Below are 19,342 nucleotides of genomic sequence, written 5' to 3' on the forward strand. Positions count from 1 at the left end.
GTGCTTCCCCAGCTGTAACGGGTGTGGTGTGCAGTCTCAGGTTGGCCCCAGTGAGCCTGCCGTTGGCAGCCATGACCTCAGTGGCCCCTGGCAGTCTGAGTGGTGGCAACCTGTGTAATGACACAGGTGACTTTGGAGGCGCTGGGACTTCCTCCTGGATCTCTTGGACCGCATGCTGTGGGGTCCTAGCTGCCATGTTGTAAGGACACTCGAGTTGTCCCGTGGGGTGGAGTGGCCCCGTGATGAAGAGCTGTCACCTCTGACCACACCAGCATTGACTGGTCAGGCAGAGCGAGTGGGCCCTCCAGCCCCAGGCCAACCTTGGACAAACCTTCCTGCAGCCATAGTAGATCATAAATGTTCACTGTTTTTAGCATCTGTGTTTTGGAGTGATTTGTTATGTAGTTACAGATCACTGAGAAACCTTGTCAAACGCAGATTCTCTAACAATCCACTGCCCGAGGCCTAGAATTCAGCACTTTAACAAGATCCGGGTGATGCCAGGGAGCAGGTGTGTGGTCCACAATGAGGAGGATTGGCTCTGACCCCACTGCAATGAGAGGCGTCACACTAAACAGTGCAGCGTCAGCAGCCCCAGCACCACAGGAGTGGACAGAGCAGCCAGGCTGCGAGGACAGCCCAGCCCAGCAGTGGTGAACAACCTGAGTGCCGTGTCTGACAGGGGGAAGGATACATGGTGGACTGTGGAAGGTTCTGTGAACCTGGCGCCTCCTGGTGAGTTCTGGTTCTGTTTAATTCAGTTTGTTCCCCACACTCCAGAAGGTTCTGTGAGTTCTGGTTCCATTTAATTCTGAGTTTGCTCTGTCGACTCCAGACAAGTTAATTTTTAAATGGTGAAAAAATAATCTTTAAGCAGCTAGAAGTCATATAAATATAACAGGCATTCTAAATTTTTAAATGTGATTTCACTCTTTAATCATGGGACTTCATTTAATTTAAGGTTAGGATTAAGATATCATTCCTCTCTTTCTCCAAATAGTTCAATTTCTATTCAATGCTTATTGAAAAATCAATGAAGTTAATATGGGTATTGGTTTTTTAAATGTAGACTATTATAAGTTACATTGATAAATGCCAAATTAAATGTCTATGATTTCTCTGACATGGAATGAAAGATTTAGTGCACAAAAGTTATTTTTTGGAAAGGGGGGTAGGGGGTGGTGGTTGAAATGTCTTTCTTTGGATTCTTAAGCAAACTTAGGGTAAAAAAAAAGATTAATGACGGCTATCTATAGGTGATATAATGATAATTGATAGGTACTATGTTTCATCAATAGCATATAATGCTTTGTGGACACTGTTCTCCTGGGGAATTTGTGTCACAATAGCCAGTGTCTGTACATACAGTACATACAAACATTAATAAACATCCACATATTGTTTGAAAATATATCCTTTGACAAAATATAGGATAAGAATTAAAATTAAACAGAAACTAGTTTAATGAAGATATGTTTTCTATCAGAGAGAATTCTGAATCCATATGGACATAAAAATAGCTTATATGCATTTTGCAGATTAATCAACAAAACTGTCCTTTGAAAATATCAACAATTGTGAGGTTGATTTCATAGGGATTTTCCCACATAAATCATTCTACCATAGAGAATATCTTTTTATAAGCAGAACCTCATTGTTTAGAAACCTCTCAGCATTGATCATCATGTTAGAAGAAAATTATGTTCCTTAATAAATGAGAATCAATATTAGAAATAAGTTAGGTCTTCCATCAAATATTTCTAAATCATTTTAATAAACTAATGTGTGTGAATACACATTCAATTTGGCTTCTATAGAAATTACTTTATGAAACTGATATTTTTTTACTTAAAATTCATCACATATTATTCCCATATACAACATATGTAGAAATATCCCTACAAAAAGCTCTGTATAAATCTTTGAGAGTATTTCATGAGTCTTTTGGATGAAAAATAAAGTGATATTCACAACTTCTAAGGTGCCAGTGAGAAAAGCTTGGTGGTTTAAATCTTTGTAATGCGTTTTATGAGCGGAAAAATTTCCTTCCTACTCTCCCCTTCTCTCTCCACCCTCCATCATAATTATCAACAATATGGTGAAGAATAGATGCTACGTGAGTCACTCATCCTGAAATAGATTCTGGGAGAACCTGCCTATTGATTTTACTGTTCTGAGCTCTGTGTGATCCTTCTCTTAATGACTAGAGAGGTATTTAGAGACTAATTTAGTAAACAGAGTCATCAAGAGTTTCTTTTATAAATATCTTAAACTTGCCAAACTCAGAAAATAATATACAGAAAATCTGAGATTGTGTATAATATAAAAATATGTGTTTTTCTTCAAGATACACTTTTAAGAAAATTAATAACTTTCCTTATGATTATTTGATATGCTTTCAATATTTATCATATTAAGGAAAGCAGTAACTTATAGTGAAAGTGCATTGCACTTGAAGCAGAAGGACCTGGGCTTTAATTCTGCTGCTATTTACATCAGTGTGCTTTGTGGAAATATGTATTAAAGGCTGTACATGAACATCTACACAATGGCAATGAGTCAGTAGGGCACTGAAAACCACACATGCTTTCAGATAAAAAAGAATAACTTTGGAGGAAAGATGCAGCACTAGATTGGGATCTAAATCCTCAAAATTCAATTCTTCATCTACAAAAGTGAAAATAACAAGTGAATAACAAATCAAAACAAACAACAAATAAGCAAATGCTCAATAAATTTTATGCTGGATTTTGTTTTTCTTCTACTTTCATCTTTTAAGAACTTTAAGTAATTAACATAAACTTTATTATTGTTTCTTTGGAAACATATCTTGACTTAAAAGGTAGATATTTGCATCTTAAGGGAAAAAATTAATGATTTTGGTTGCTTTTAATATGGGATGTTGGATAATCCTGCTACCAACACTCTTTCATATTGACTGATTGCAGCATGAAATATTAATGCATATTTGGATAAGATCTGGTATGTTTCATGTAAGTTTCTGGTATACTTTATGTAAAGTTACATAGATTATTTAAATCTAATAAGTATTTGTTTAATATACTCACTTGAAGGTAGCAGATTTTATGAGACAAAACAGATTATGATTCCATAAATTTTTCTAGAATTTAAAATATTTTCAACATTTAATGGCATTAGGGGAATTCACTAAGTCCTAATTAAAGTTTCTAAATATAATGCTATATATTTTATCCCTTAGTATTAACAACAAATATTTCTATATCATAAGAAATATTTATTATATTTAAAATGGCCTTTAATAAAATACTATTTTGAGTTCTTTTTTAGGCCTTATGAATTTGTCTTTATATAATTTTCCCTCTAAAAATATTCAATAGTCTAATTTTTAATTCAGTAAAATAGCAATCTCTGTTAGTTTTGCAGAAATTGTCACCACATATTTAGATAAATTTGTCTTGGCTAAAACTCATTCTTGAATTTTATCTTTAATATTTTTCATATTGTTTTGGTTCTTTATTTTATTAGCTAATATCTTTTTCACTCTTAGAACAACATTGACTAACACAATATTTTAAAACATACAAGTGTTTAAGAAATATTTATTGAAAGAATAAATAAGCAAATAATAAAATGATTAGATGGGGGAATATATCTTCTTTAGAGCTGAGAAAAAAATATTTTTTCCACTATCTGTCAACATAAAGTTTAAACCACTGGATAAAGTCGAATACTTCATGCCCAGATTCTCTCTCTCTCTGCCTGTCCCACGCTACTAAGGAAGAAAAATGGAAACTGTACTTTCTCTTTTTGCCTCGGTCCTATTTCTGACCATGAAAACTGTCATAGTGATCAATTAACATTGTGGATTTCTTTCTTCAGTGAAAGGGACAAGACTGCTATTTTTGAAATAAGTTCTATCTTTCTGTTACAGGCACAATGAATGATTAAAGGTATCAGCACTGGAAATTATTAAACATTGTCTAATAAATAGGCAATCTTAATGTTGACTTACTGTGATAAAAAAAAAAGTAGACATTTCACCTCATCTGTCTACTCAGAATGTACAGGGTATGATATGATGGTCATAATGAAAGGCAAAGTTATTTTTTTCTACTTTCAGTGGAAATTTATTTTATGGAACAGAGAAACACTTTATCCCAACTCTTAAAAAGTAAGAGGATGGGGCTTCACTGGTGGCACAGTGGTTGAGAGTCTGACTGCCGATTCAAGGGACATGGGTTCGTGCCCCGGTCCAGGAAGATCTCACATGCCATGGAGTGGCTGGGCCCGTGAGCCATGGCTGCTGAACCTGCACGTCCGGAGCCTGTGCTCCACAACTGGAGAGGCCACAACAGTGAGAGAGGCCCGTGTACCACAAAAAAAAAAAAAAAGAAAAGAAAAGGATGAATCTTGTGAAGGGCTATAATCCCTTCTTGTGTTATATGAAACTTCTAAATATGTCTATTTTTCTTTTGTTTTGTTTTGTTTTACAGCTGAAGGTAAAACAAAAGTCACTGTCTTACTAACACATTAATTCTCCTCTTCATAAAACAAGTTTTGCATTGTTTTGACCTTTCTGGGAGAACATGTAGAGCTGACCTTTAACAAGTTGCAGGGGGCACCAACCACCTCCAACCTGCAGTTGAAAATCCAAAGGTAAGTTCACAGTAGGCCCTCTGTGTCCCCAGTTCTGCATCCCAGGACTCAATCCACTGCAGATCATATAGTAATGTAGCAGGTATGTAGTGAAAAAAGTCTGCAGATAAGTGGACCTGTGGAACTCATGTTCTTCAAGTGTCAGTTGTATTCTTACTCAAAATCAAGAACAATATAAAATTGTTATATGCAGTGAGCATATAATCTGTGTCTGTTATAAGTTCATAATCCTAGATTTTTCTGTGTATATTTAGGTGGACTCATACTTTTCTACAAAATGTCATTCTGGAAGCATAATTAAGCTTGAATATGAGAGATTTGAAGACCAGGTTTACATTTTTTTTAATTTAAGACTTAGAATCCCAAATTGCTATAATGTGATTTATTATATAAAATAACATAAAATGCACAAATTTCTTTAAACGAATTTTAGCAAGAGGATTATTTTTCCAAATGAAATATTGTCCAGATGCTCAGTAGGTAAAACAGATAAAGTTGGTGGAAGTAGGAAGTGGGAGGTCAGGTGGGAAGTGAGGGTTAGCTTCATCTGCTTTCCCCTTATCTCCCTCTCCCATCTTTAGATCTAGAGACTTCTGAAAGATAATTTAAAAGTTATTAGAAAACACATTCAGAGGACTATGTGTAAACTGTTTTTCTAAAATAGCATCTAACAGGTATGCAATAATTCAAAGGAGGGATTCCTTTTAGTCAAGTATTCATTGTCAGAGCCCCTGCTCTATAATTTATAGTTTAATTTTCAAGGAAAAGTTTCAAATCTAAGTTTATTTCTACTCTCCTTGAATTTGGACTGGCCTGTGATCTGCTTGACCAATAGAATGTGGGAGAAGTGAGGTCATGAGGTTTGGAAAAGTAGACTTTAAGCCATCTGGAAGCTCCTATATTAACACTTTTAGATTATTTCCTTGTGGCCACAGCAACTTGAGAGTGCTTAGAATGAATGTCCACTTACAGTTGAGCGAGATCCCTAGTTCACCCACCAACTAAACAAAGCAGCATGAGACTCTAGGTAGGGTGGTGGCTTTCCTGTTGGCTTATGACTGAGGGGTTTCCTAAGACGTGGGCTGGACAGATGCACAGGGACCTTTTGGCTAGGGGGCTCGTGTAAACATCAGGTTTAGTCAATGTGACTAAGATCGTCAGAGTGTCTGCTTTTGTGGGTCCAGATACAGCAGTCAGTATACCCAAAGTATTATAATTTCTAGAGACATCAAGGTCTCAAAAGGTCTGTGAAAACAAACAGGTAATTATAGCTGATCATAATCATATGTCTGCACTTCTGGGTTTAACCAAACTGTCAGCATATCAATAGAATACATTTGTCAGCAAGAAACAGAAGCTTTGTCTAATAATGGCTTAAATAATGAGAACAATTTGTTCATAGAAGTGTGAATCCAAAGGTAGGATAGACATCAGATCAGTGGATCCAGCTACTAAAAAAAATATTCTAGAAGTCTCTGTTCTTCTCTCCAAACCACCACCCAGAATGTTACTTTATTCTTTGGCTGATTGCTTCATGATCATAAAGTGGCTGCCAGGAGAAACTGGGGTTAAGACTTCCTCATTTATCAAAAGCAGGAATGAGTTATTTCTGGGGGAAAAAATGGTTAGGAATTTTGTGAAATTCTCCAGGAACTATTTTGTCTCATTCAGCCTAGTGGACTGTAACTTGTCCCCAGGAAAGTGGGTGGCTTTGCTCTGAGCGATAGGCAGGGATCAGAGGGAGTTTGCCTGGAATCGTGGGGGAGCCTGAACAGAACAGAATGTGGAGGCAGATGCCTGAGGAAGAGGAGGACAATGAATGCCAGGCAGTGAAACAACATTCATGGTAGTCTATTCATTCTGGCTCACAGAAGTCTGCAGTGGTCAGTATTTCAAGTGTGTCAGTCTGTGTAGAATGGCCTGTCTGCCTAGTTCATCTTTAGGTCTAGATTGCTTTTTCTGAGACTGAATTTCTCTCATATATATATATATATATATATATATATATATATATATATATATATATTCCTTTTTATATTGAGGTATAATTGACATACACATTATATTATTATCAGGAGGACAACATAATGATTCAAAATTTGTATATACTGTGAAATGATCACAGTAAGTCTAGGGAACATCCATCACCACACATAGTACAATTTTTTCCTTGTGAAGATAGCTTTTAACATCTCTCTTAGAAACTTTCCAATATGCAATAAATTACTGTTACCATGAGGTATATTACGTTCCCATGACATTTATTTAATAACTGGTAGCTTGTACCTGCTCATATATTGTTGAATGTGGATAATGTCTTATAAGTAGATTCTGAGGAGTGTTTAAAGGTATTTAAAGATATTAAAGAAATATCTTAGAATCATTTTAGAACACAGGCTTTATAACCTAGCATTGTCCTTCGATCCAGAGAACTCAGCCCTTTTAGTGGTCAACTCTCTTAACCACTCTAACCCCAGTTCTGAATCCAGGTTTTGAAGGAGTGGTGAGTCGTCCCAGCCACAGATCCTGGATTAAACGTGTTTCTCCTTTTCCAGCACCAGCCATCTCATCCTATGCTTCAGTCATCTGAACACAGGGCTTCTCCCAAAGTGACCACCCCCTTCCTTCTAACCTCCACAATGACCCTGTTGCCTAAGGCTTAAGGATCCCAGATTCTGTGGTCTGCACAGCCATTTTCCCTACCTCTCTGGGTTTGGATAGTGAAAGACATTATGGGGCATTATCACAGGCCTTAGAGTCAGATTGAATGGAACGAGTCATTGAGCCTCCACATACTGACTCTCTGACCCTAGGAAACACACTTAATCTCTCTAAGCCTGCTTCCTCATCTGTAAAAATCAATGTAATGAGAGCACGTAGTCATCATTTTTGATGATTAAGTGAGTTCCTGCAAGTAAAGGCATATTAAGAACCATGCTGGGCTTCCCTGGTGGCGCAATCGTTCAGAATCTGCCTGCCAATGCAGGGGACATGGGTTCAGGCCCTGGTCTGGGAAGATCCCACATGCCGTGGAGCAACTAGGCCCATGAGCCACAACTACTGAGCCTGCACGTCTGGAGCTTGTGCTCCACAACAAGAGAGACCATGATAGTGAGAGGCCCGCACACCACAATGAAGAGTGATCTCCGTTTGCCACAACTAGAGAAAGCCCTCGCACAGAAATGAAGACCCAACACAGCAAAAAATAAATAAATTAATTAATAAACTCCTACCCCCAACATCTTAAAAAAAAAAAAAAAGAACCGTGCTTAGCATAGATCAATGGCTGGATACCTGCTAATTAGTATTGTGTCCACTATCTCTTCCCTTCTCTCTCTCTCTCTCTTTCACTGTTTCTCTATATATATCACACACACACACACACACACACACACACACACAGTGTTACACATACATAGAATGTTCAGATATGTCTTCCCAAGGTCCCAGACTTGCATTGTTTCCATGTCATCACTGGTTGCTATGCTTATTGATTAGATTCAGTAAGTGAAAACCCAACTCAACTAAATCTGGGGAAATATAATAAAAACCGTGACCAGCTGAGCCTCAGAGAAACATGGCTGAGCACTTGATGTAGATAGATAACACCACAATTTGCTCAGTCAACTAGATTTTAAAGCTCACAGTAGTTATTTATCACTCCCTCTTCTCTACAACCAATTAATTTCTAAATCCCACAGATTTTCATTCCAGACACTCTTTCCTATCTGACCCTACTCTTTGATTTCCAAGGCTATCATTCCACTGCTGCTTGGCATTAACTCTTTCCCGATCTAGCTTATGGCCTCTGCTCCTGTTTGTGTTTGTGTTGTTTTTGTTTTTGTTTTTAATTCCAACACATTCTACAGATCATCAAAAATTCCATTGCCTCTTTTTATTTGACATAGACCTTATGTAGCTGGGATAATAATTTTTTTTAGACAACTAAGGTCAGTTTGGCTTGCTGAATCATAGTAGTTCTTTATTATTATTATTACTATTATTACTATTATTATTATTATTATTATTATTATTGAGGTATAATCAACCTACATCAACATTTTGGTTCCAGGTGCACAATACAGTGATTTGATATTTCTGTACATCACAAAATGATCATCATGACATGTCCAGTCACCATCTGTCACCATACAAATATATTAGAGTATTATTGACTATGCTCCCCAAGCTGTACATTTCATCCCTGTGACTCATTTATTTTGTAACTGGAAGTTTGTACCTCTTAATCTCCCTCACCTATTTCACTCCTCCTCCAACACACATCCTCTCTGGAAACCACCTGATTGTTCTCTGTAACTATGAGTCTGTTGTGTTTTGTTATGTTTGTTTATTTAATTTAATTTTTTAGATTCCACATATAAGTGACATACAAGTATTTGTCTTTCTCTGTATGATTTATTTCACTAAGTATAATACCTTCCAGGTTCATGCATGTTGTGATGGCAAGATTTCATTCCTTTTAGTAGCTGAGTAACAGTCTATTGTGTATATATAACACATCTTTTTATCTACTCATCTATTGACAGACACTTAGGTTGCTTCCATATCTTGGCTATTGTAAATAATGCTGCAATGAATGGAGTGATGTACATCGTTTTCAAATTAATGTTTTTGTTTTCTTCAGAAAAAATATCCAGAAGTGAAATTGCAGATGGCACTTCTATTTTTAATTTTTTCAGGGACCTTCATACTGTTTTCCACAGTGGCTGAACAAATTTGCATTCCCACCACAAGTGAACCAGGGTTCTCTTTTTTTCCACATCCTCACCAATACTTGTTATTTTTGGTCATTTTCATAGCAGTCACTCTGACATGTATGAAGTGATATCTCATTGCTATTTGATTTGCATTTCCTTGATGTTTAGGGATTTTGATCATCTTTTCATGTGTCTGTTGGCCATCTATATGTCTTCTGTGGAAACGTCTATTCAGCCCTTCCCTTTTTTAAATCAGGTTACTTGTTTTTTTTTTTTTTTTATTTTGAGTTAAATATATTTTGGATATTAACCCCTATTGGTCATATCTTCTGAAAATGTGTTCTCCCATTCAGTAGATTGCCTTTTATTTATTTATTTTTTATTTTATTTTTTTGATGGTTTCATTTGCTGTGCAAAAGCATTTAAGTTTAATTAGGTCCATTTGTTAATTTTTGCATTTATTTATTTTACATTAGGAAACATATACCAAAAAAAAAAACTGCTACAACTTATGTCAAAGAATGTTCTGCCTATGTTATCTTCTAGGAGTTTTATGGTTTCTGGTTTTAGGTCCTTAATCCATTTTGAGTTTATTTTTGTATATAGTGTGAGAAAGTGTTTTCTATACATTAAAATGAACTATATTGGAAAGAGAAAGCAAGAAAATGATACCATTAAATCACATGAAAAAGAATAAAATATACATGAATAAACTTAACTAAGGAAGTGAAAGTCTTATACTCTGAAAATAATAACACATTGATAAAAGAAATTGAATATGAAACAAAGACATGGGAATGTACCCCATGTTAATGGATGGTAAGAATTAATATTGCTAAAATGTCTACACTACTCAAAGAAATCTGCAGATTTAATGGAATCCCTACCAAAATACCCATGGCATTTTTTCACAGAACTAGAACAAATAATCCTAAAATTCATATGGGACAACAAAGGACCCCAAGTTGCCAAAGCAGTCTTTAGAAAAAAGAAGAACAAATCGGGATGTATCACACTCCCTGACTTCAGGCTATACTACAAAGCTACATTCATCAAAACAGTATGGTACTGGCATCAAAACAGACACATAGATCAATGGAACAGAACAGAGAGCCCAGAAATAAACCCATTCACCTATATTCAATTTATCTATAACAAAGGAAGCAAGAATATACAGTGGAGAAGACAGAGTCTCTAACAAGTGATAATGGGAAAAGTAGACAGCTACCTGTAAACAATGACATTAGAATGTTTCCTCACACCATATACACACACAAAAAAAAGCCATTAGATTTTAAAGCTTGAAAACAACTGTCATTGACTCTATACTCTGTGGGCCCACTGTGGTGGCAATATCCCTTCGAAGACCATAGGTGGCAGACCTACCTCTTGGTGGTGACCAAAAGGCAGTGATCTCTTGGCGCTGGGCAGAGACCTCACCCTCTCTGCTGGTGGCACCACCCTGAGGCATTGGGACGGGAGCCTGGCCCAGTGAAATGAAGCAAGGAACCTAACCCTCTGAAACCAAGGAGTAAACAGCCTTGCCATTCCAGCTGTACACTCAGGGTCTGTGGTGGGTGTTTCAGCCCTGATGATCTTCTCTTTTCTTGTGGAAAAAAATGCATATTCTCAGCTGGATAACTCTATTGTTCTGCTCTATAGAATCTCAGAAGACCCAAAGCCTTCCTTTATTTCATTGATTTTTTTATTCCCTTTTGTTCAAACTAGCAATATCTCTGTTGGTATAGCCCCATCTTTGTTTCTGACTTCTGTTGAGATGGCTGATTAACATCATGGGTAATGTCTTTATGGAGTGATTGTCCAAGCCAATGTTTTAATGTACTTTCCAGAATTTTGTTTGTTTGTTTGTTTTTGTTTTTTTGCTTTTGCTTAACAATTCCTTCTTCAATTCATCTCTCTCCTCTCATGTTTTACTTCAAGATGTAAGAAAAAACCCAGGATGCATTTTCAAGACTTTTCTTAGAAATCTGCTTGGCTAAATACCCAAATTCATCACAAACCTTCTACTTATCCCAAACCATTAGAATACAATTCATCCAAGTACTTGTCATTTTATAACAAGGATCACTTTTCCTCCAGTTTCCAACAGTATATTTCTCATTGCCATCTGAGACCTCTCTGGAATCACCTTTCAGGTACATATTTCTACCAATATTTTGTTCATGATGATATATGAATCCCCTAAGATGATAGACACTTTCTCTACAGGTCTCCTCTTTTCTTTTTGAGCTTTCATCACAATCACCTTTACGGTTTATATTTTTACCCACAGTCCCTTCAAGACAACATGAACCTTTTCTGGGATCCATGTCAAAACTCTTCTAGCCTCTACCCATTACCCACTTCCAAAGTCACTTCCACATTTGTTACAGCAGCACGCCACTCTTGGAACCAACATCTATATTAGTCTGCTTGGGCTGTGAAAACACAATTCCACAGGCTGGGAGGCTTAAACAACAGACCTTTATTTCTCACAATTCTGGAGGCTGAAAGTCCAAGATCAAGGTGGCTTCAGGGTTGGTTTCTGTTGAAACTTCTCTCAGTTTGCAGATGGCACTTTCTTCATGTGTCTTCCCATGGCCTTTTCTGTGCTCTTCCAGAGGAAGATAGAGCTCTGGTATCTCTTCTTCTTATAACTGATGAGGGTCCCATCTTTATGATGTCATTTAATCTTAATTACTTCCTTAGAGGCTCTATCTCTAAATACAATTGCATTGGGAGTTAGGGCTTCAATATGTGAATTTTGAGGGAAATAATTTATTACATAAGAGTATGCTTTAAAAGTCCATCCTGGGGCTTCCCTGGTGGTGCAGTGGTTAAGAGTCTGCCTGCCGATTCAGGGGACACGGGTTCGTGCCCTGGTCCTGGAAGATCCCACATGCCACGGAGCGGCTAGGCCTGTGAGCCATGGCTGCTGAGCCTGCACGTCCGGAGACTGTGCTCCGCAACGGGAGAGGCCACAACAGTGAGAGGCCCGTGTATCGCAAAAAAAAAAAAAAAAAAAAAAAAAAAAAAAACAATAAAAAGATTAAAAAAAAATAAAAGTCCATCCTGATTTGAAGATCAGAAACATATTCATTCATATTTTTTTTCAGAATTTTCCAGGATTTTAATTATTACCTGCATTTTATTTTAATCAGTTTGGACAAGTTTATACTATGGTAACAATTATTTAAATGTAAGCACCTTAATAATTAAAGTCCTCAGTTTTTGTAAGTTTTTCTTTAGATTCCAAACCTTTGTAAAGTCTATCTCATTTACACACAGAAAACAAGAGCTGGAGGATTGTGCACTAGCTCTGAAATGCTTCAGTCACAAGAGACATACTGTACCACTTGTAAACAAGGTTGAAAGTAAAGATGCTGTGTAGTAAGTGGCTTTGCCACATTTTTTCTGATTATAAAAGAGTACCTAAACCATAATCCTTTTTAATTACTAAAGATAAAATGTGAAAATTAAAACATTTTAATACCAATCGTTTTCTTTTTCCAGTTGACTGTATATGACATAGTTTAAGCCAATTGTCCCCAAATACCATTAATTGTGACTAATAGCAGTAAGATTTTACTGGCTTATATTTATAATATATGCATATTTATGTTGTATTCTATAAGTTACGTAATAGTAGAATATTGTGTTAATTATACAAATAGACAAAAATAGAAATTTAAAATGATTAAGATATAATTGAAGTTCTAATATGTCTTTCTTCATTCCTATTAAACATATCAAAGGTTGGAGACAGCTCCACTAAGGGACATCATTTTTATGAAAATTTAATGTGAGAAGGCAAAGAGTTGCTGACAACCCCCTTTCATTTCTGGTTGGGCTATCTGAGGAGTCTCTGTCCCTCAGCGTTCTCAAGAATAGAACTGTTACTGACCGAGAGGGGGCAGTGAGTCTGCTGCCTCACATACTAAATGAAAGAAATGCTAGATACCCTTCTGATGCTACGCCAAAAGTAGAAGCCAGCAGTGGGGATGAGAAAGCTGTCATTATATCTGTTTTTGGTCCATGTGTGCAATTCTGATTAAAGAGACCTTCATGTGCTATGTAAGCCAAGAATTTGGTGGTAATTCTATAGGGCTTTTTGAGACTCATGCTCAGACCATTTTATTTCTATAAATGAGAGCATCGGTGGTGCTCCCCGACCTTTCTCTCCCCTGTTCATGTCAGTGATTTAAACGAAGCTGGTGGTTCTGAAAGACCCACCCTGAAGCTTTGGTAAGCTGAGCATTTGTTCACACATCTGCCTGTACCTGTCTCCAGAGAATAGCCACTTGTCTTTCTTCTCCACTTTCCAAATATCTTGAGAGCACTCTCATTTCACACTGTAACCCAGAACCATATGGCCAAAATAATCCTGGAAAAAGCAGGAGATTTCTTATAGTAGTGAGTGAGTGAATGATGCTCTGAGGAGAACAGCCAGTACAACTCAGAACCCACATCAGAGACAGTGGGCCACTTGCATCGTGCTATAATTAGTTCACTTATGCTGCCCAGCAGAGTGTTTTCTGACTCTTCTTGTGTGTTTGTCTCTGTGGATCGTGTTTGAACAAGAAGTGTAGGGGACAATGAGGCCCACCAAGCAAGCTGCTCATTTTACAAACCATTTCCCCGCCTGTGTGTCTGTGCTGTTTATTTTACGTGACTTGGCTACATCCTTCTGCTTCGTAGTGAAGGCAGCAGGCAATATTTATAAGATGTAATTTTTAAAACATGTGAATTTATTCTTTTAAGAATTAAGTTTTGAAAATAGATATCTTATTGCTAAATAAGGATAGATAGGTAAATTGTTTACATCACTCCAGTATAAAATATATAATTCTGTTATTCAGAAAAGAGTGAATTTAGTGTAGACTGTATGATTACATCTTGAAATACAAAAAAAAAACTTTAATACTCATCTCAATAGGAGGGCTACTAACTTTCTCAGCTCTAATTCATGGCTGCCTATAATTTCAACTTGACTCTCCATTATCAAAAATATACTGCTGTGAATCCTTATTACCAAAAGCAATTGAACACCACAAAACGGCCAAAATGTAAATAGGTAACATTAAAGAGAGAAAAATAAACCACTCAACATACACGTACATGCTATAAGAGAAATATTCAAATTAATCTTCTCCCCAGGAGCTTAATAAAATATACTATTTAAAACATAAAGTAATTTAGAAAATCATATATGCCCTGTTTATGGTCAGCACTGCCATTATGCAAAATGTAAAGAGCCTTCGAGGATATATTAAGGGAGACGTAAATCAATATACTGTTTCTAGTGTGACGTGATTAATTTGTGCAATAGGTAGGATATATATATATATATATATATATATATATATATATATATATATACTTCATGACATTCTTTTTATATGAACCCATTAGCATGTACTTCCTGTTAAGTTTGTGAAAGAAAAAATTCTGTAGTAAGATATTCTCAAATTACCTATAAAGTTTATGCAGACATTCTAAAAATATTGTTTATATGCCAGCTCTGTTATGCAAATAAGTTCTACTTATTGAATTTTCTGGATTGGTCCCATGCAGACATGACTATAAAATTCCAATGAGGTCTTATTTGTTTTAATAAAGTATCTAGAATCCACCTCAGTGACCTAGAATTCAATTCAGACAAGCTTGCTTTTTAAAAACAAATACAATATTATTGAAAGCATCTTAAAATATATTTACAGAAAAAACTAAATTATTATTTTTTCTCCTTTGGCACTGTGCTAGCTCAGTTGTTATTTGCTCATGAAAAACTAAGAGAATATATACTCCTATCATTAATAATATTTTTAAAGGTCACATACGGTAGTTAAGTGGTAACCACAAAAGTTGAGTCCATCATTTTCTAAATCTTCTAAATCATGACTTTTAGTTCCTTCTTCTCTCCCCCATATGCTCAGTATTTCCACTCCAACATTTAGCACAACATTCAGCTCAGCATTCTTACTACCCCCAATCCCTCCACTCCAGGAGCTAAAGCAACCAGGAGAAAACTTTCACGAATTACCACCACTGTATTCAACATCAATGAGCCTCTCTAATCACAGTTGTTGCCCTCTCTCCTGTGTCTTTAAACTGCACTAAATTTCATCCTTGTTAACCTTCTTAAGGGCTATCACTTCAGCAATTTCACCATCTCCCATCCACATCACCAAGCTTTCCTTCTCTGCTAGATCATTGTGGTAAGCATGTATGCATTTTGTTTTACTCTCATCTTATCACCCTCAAGGGTCCAATGCCATCTTTCCCTACTGGCCCCTTTCTCTTCTCCTCAGCTTTCAGCAACATTTCTCAGTTTGTTGGGTGGAGTATACTTCTATCTCTTATCACTCAATGCCATTCTCTCTTAAGTGCCGTCCAATTGGGCTTTTGTTTCCACCTCCCTGTAGAGGGTTCCAGAGGTGTGAACTCCAAAGTCCAATGGTCAAACCTAAAATGTTTGTTACTTTATCTTTCGGAACTGGTTAACTTTATCCAGAAAAAGGATTATTTCTATCTGAAAACACTTGGTTCACTTGGGTTCCTGGATACCATATTCTCCGAGTTCTGCCCTTGCTTTACTTTCAGCTCCTCAATCAATCAATCAATATCTCTTTTTTAATCAAGTTCTCTTAATGGTAATGTAATTATTTGCTTAATGAAACACTGCTGATGCCATAATTCCTAGCATAGCCATTGGCCAAATTGTGATTAACTCACAGTTTGATAAACGAATTTTATAATGGAGAAGTTGTGACAAAACACAGTATTAATTAGTTCATTGCAATCTAAAACAACGTTTTTTGACTTCCAGCCCTTTAGATCAGGTCAATAAAATAGGTCAAGTTTCCTCCCATATCTGAAATCTCAGGTACAAATAATATTTAATACATATAAACTAGTCTGCTTATGCACCCAGTCTAGTTTACAGTTTGTAGTGTAAACATAGAAAATTTCTAATTCACACTGTATAGTTTTATTTATTAGTAACCTTCCAAGTTCTATGAGATTATTTCTCAAAAATTTATGCTGAATATGTATTCCAACTCTGTTATTAGCATTTTGGGCCAGAAGTGAACTTTTGTGGGGGTACAAAATGAGTTAGAATTTATGTTGCTATGAATTGGCACTCAAGCTTTTATTCATATTCTACTCTTATATAAGAATCACAATACAATTAGATGGTTAGTGTCATTCTCAAGAGGCAAACACTTTTACTTTTACTCATAGGAGAACAGCTTAGAGATTATTTTTCTTTTAGAAGAAACACAAAATCAGTGAGTTGGGAAGAACATCAGAGAACAGCTAATCACTCCTCAGCATCTGGTTCTCAAATCTAGTTTCTTCTTTTTTTTTTTTCCCAAGGTCATTGATACTTTACATCTAATGTGCTAGTATCCAGAACATTCATTACATATTGACAATTTCTTATTACATTATGTTTAATGCTACTGATATTTCAACTAACATTGCCCAATCTACTCAGTTTTTTTTTTTTAAAGGATTACTTTTATTCTGTTCACAGCATAGGCCTTGTTCTACAATTATGCAACTTTCTGAAATAGTACTGCTTTGGCATAAAGACAGTACAGCAATTATAATCCCAGAGATCCATTAAGACAATCAAAGAGTTAGAAGTTATTGCTATTTTTGGAGTAGATAAAATTATTAATGTAACACCAAAAAATCCATGAGGAGGAGAATAGAAGAGAAAATTTTAGGAGCAGTTATTCATTTTTGTTTTATTTTGTTTTTATGGCTGTTCAGTTTACATACAGTTCAGCACTTGGACTTTTCCAGAACTGAACCCGTGCCCTGACACCTCTGCATGAGTGCACCACAGTAGGTGGGTGTGCAACCTCTACAGTCAGACCCATCCTCTTGATGGCTTTGCATTGATTACCCATGTAAGACTCACATATTAGGGACCTCTTTAATTTTCAGGATTTTTCATTTGAAATATGGGAAGAATAATACCTGATTCATGGGGATTTTTTTGAGGGTTGAAAGAGATAATGTATGCTAAGTGCCTTGCAGTGCATGGTACTTAAGAAAGGGGAACTATCGGGTTTCCCTGGTGGCGCAGTGGTTGAGAGTCTGCCTGCCGATGCAGGGGACACGGGTTCGTGCCCCGGTCTGGGAAGATCCCACATGCCATGGAGCGGCTGGGCCCGTGAACCATGGCTGCTGAGCCTGTGCATCCAGAGCCTGTGCGTCCGGAGCCTGTGCTCTGCAACAGGAGAGGCCACAACAGTGAGAGGCCCGCGTACCGCAAAAAAAAAAAAAAAAAAAAAAGAAAGGGGAACTATTAATATTATTATTGTTTATATTATAGTAATAAAGCAGAAGTTTGGAGTGCTTTAGCAGGTATCAGTAGTTGTATCAATACTTTAAACCTTCAATTTCCCTTCCTATTTCATTCACATTTTCTTTTTTTTTTTAATTGAAATATAGTTGACTTACTATACTGTTAGTTTCAGATGTACAACATATTGACCCAACAATTAAATACATTAGGAAATATTCACCATTATAAGCCTAGTAACCATCTGTCCCCATACAACCTTACTAAAATATTAATGAACATATTTGTTATGATCTATATTACATCTCTATGAATAATTTATTTTATAACTGGAAGTTTGTACCTTTAATTACATTCCCCTATTGCAGGCATCCCCTCAGCCCTCTACCCTCTGGCAATCACCCTTATTTTCTCTCTGCCTAAGAGTCAGTTTTACTTGTGTTTTGTTTGTTCTTTGTTTAGTTTTTTTGTGTCCACTTATAAGTGAGATTATACGGTATTTGTCTTTCTCTGTCTGACTCATTTCACTTAGTGTGATACACTCAAGGTCCATCCATGTTATCACAAATAGTAAGATTTTATTCATTTTTATTATTGAGTATTTTTCCAGTGGGGTTTGTGTGTGTGCATACACCATACCATATCTTATATATACATCCATCTATCAATGGATAGTCAGGTTACTTCTATATCTTGTCTACTCTAAATAATGCTGTAATACAGATAGGGGTGCATATGTCTTTTCAAATTAGTGTTTTTTTTTTCTTTAGAAAAATACCCAGAAATGAAATTGCTGGATCATATGGTAGTTCTATTATTAATTTTTTGAGGTACCTCCATACAGTTTTCCAGAGACTTCACCAATTTACAATCCCCAAAGCAGTGCATTAGGACTCCCTTTTCTCCACATCCTCGCCAACTCTTTTTTTCTGTTGTCTTTTTCATGATAGCCTTTCTGCCACCTGTGAGGTGATAACTCATTGCTGTTTTGATTTGTATTTCCCTTATGATTAACGATATTGTACATCTTTCCATGTCCCGTGGTCATTTGTATGTCTCATTTGCAAAAATGTTCCTTCAGTTCCTCTGCCCATTTTAGCTTTTAACTTTTGCTTGTCTTCAGAATCTCTATCTCTCATGCAATTTTGAATGTGGTAACTTCTGGGTATAGTATTCTTATTTGTAAATTTCTTCTTTTTTTTTCCTTTCAGCACTTTGAATATATGTATACTCCCTTCTGGCCTACAAATTTCTACTGAAAAGTCAGCTGATAGTCTTATGGAACTTCCCTTGTATAATAAGGTGTTACTTTTCTCTTGTTGCTTATAAACTTCTCTGTCTTTAATTTTGACATTTTAATTATAGCATATCTTGGTGTGTGTCTTGTTGGGTTCATCTTTTTTGGGACTTTCTGTGCTTACTGGACGTGTATGTGTTTATTTCCCCAGATTAAGGAAGTTTTCAGCCATTACTTCTTCAAATAAGTTATCTGCCCCTTTCTCTCTTCTCTTTCTGGGACCCCTGTGATGCAAATGATAATATGCTTGATGTTGTCTTAGAGGTTTTTTAAACTATCCTTATTTAAAAAAAAATATTTCTGCTCAGTTTGGGTTTTTTTCCACTGCTCTGTCTTCCAAATTAATGATCCATTCTTCTGTATCACCTA

This window comes from Mesoplodon mirus, assembly GCF_964341445.2.
Source record: "Mesoplodon mirus genome assembly, chromosome: 10".
Taxonomy (NCBI): Eukaryota; Metazoa; Chordata; class Mammalia; order Artiodactyla; family Ziphiidae; genus Mesoplodon; species Mesoplodon mirus.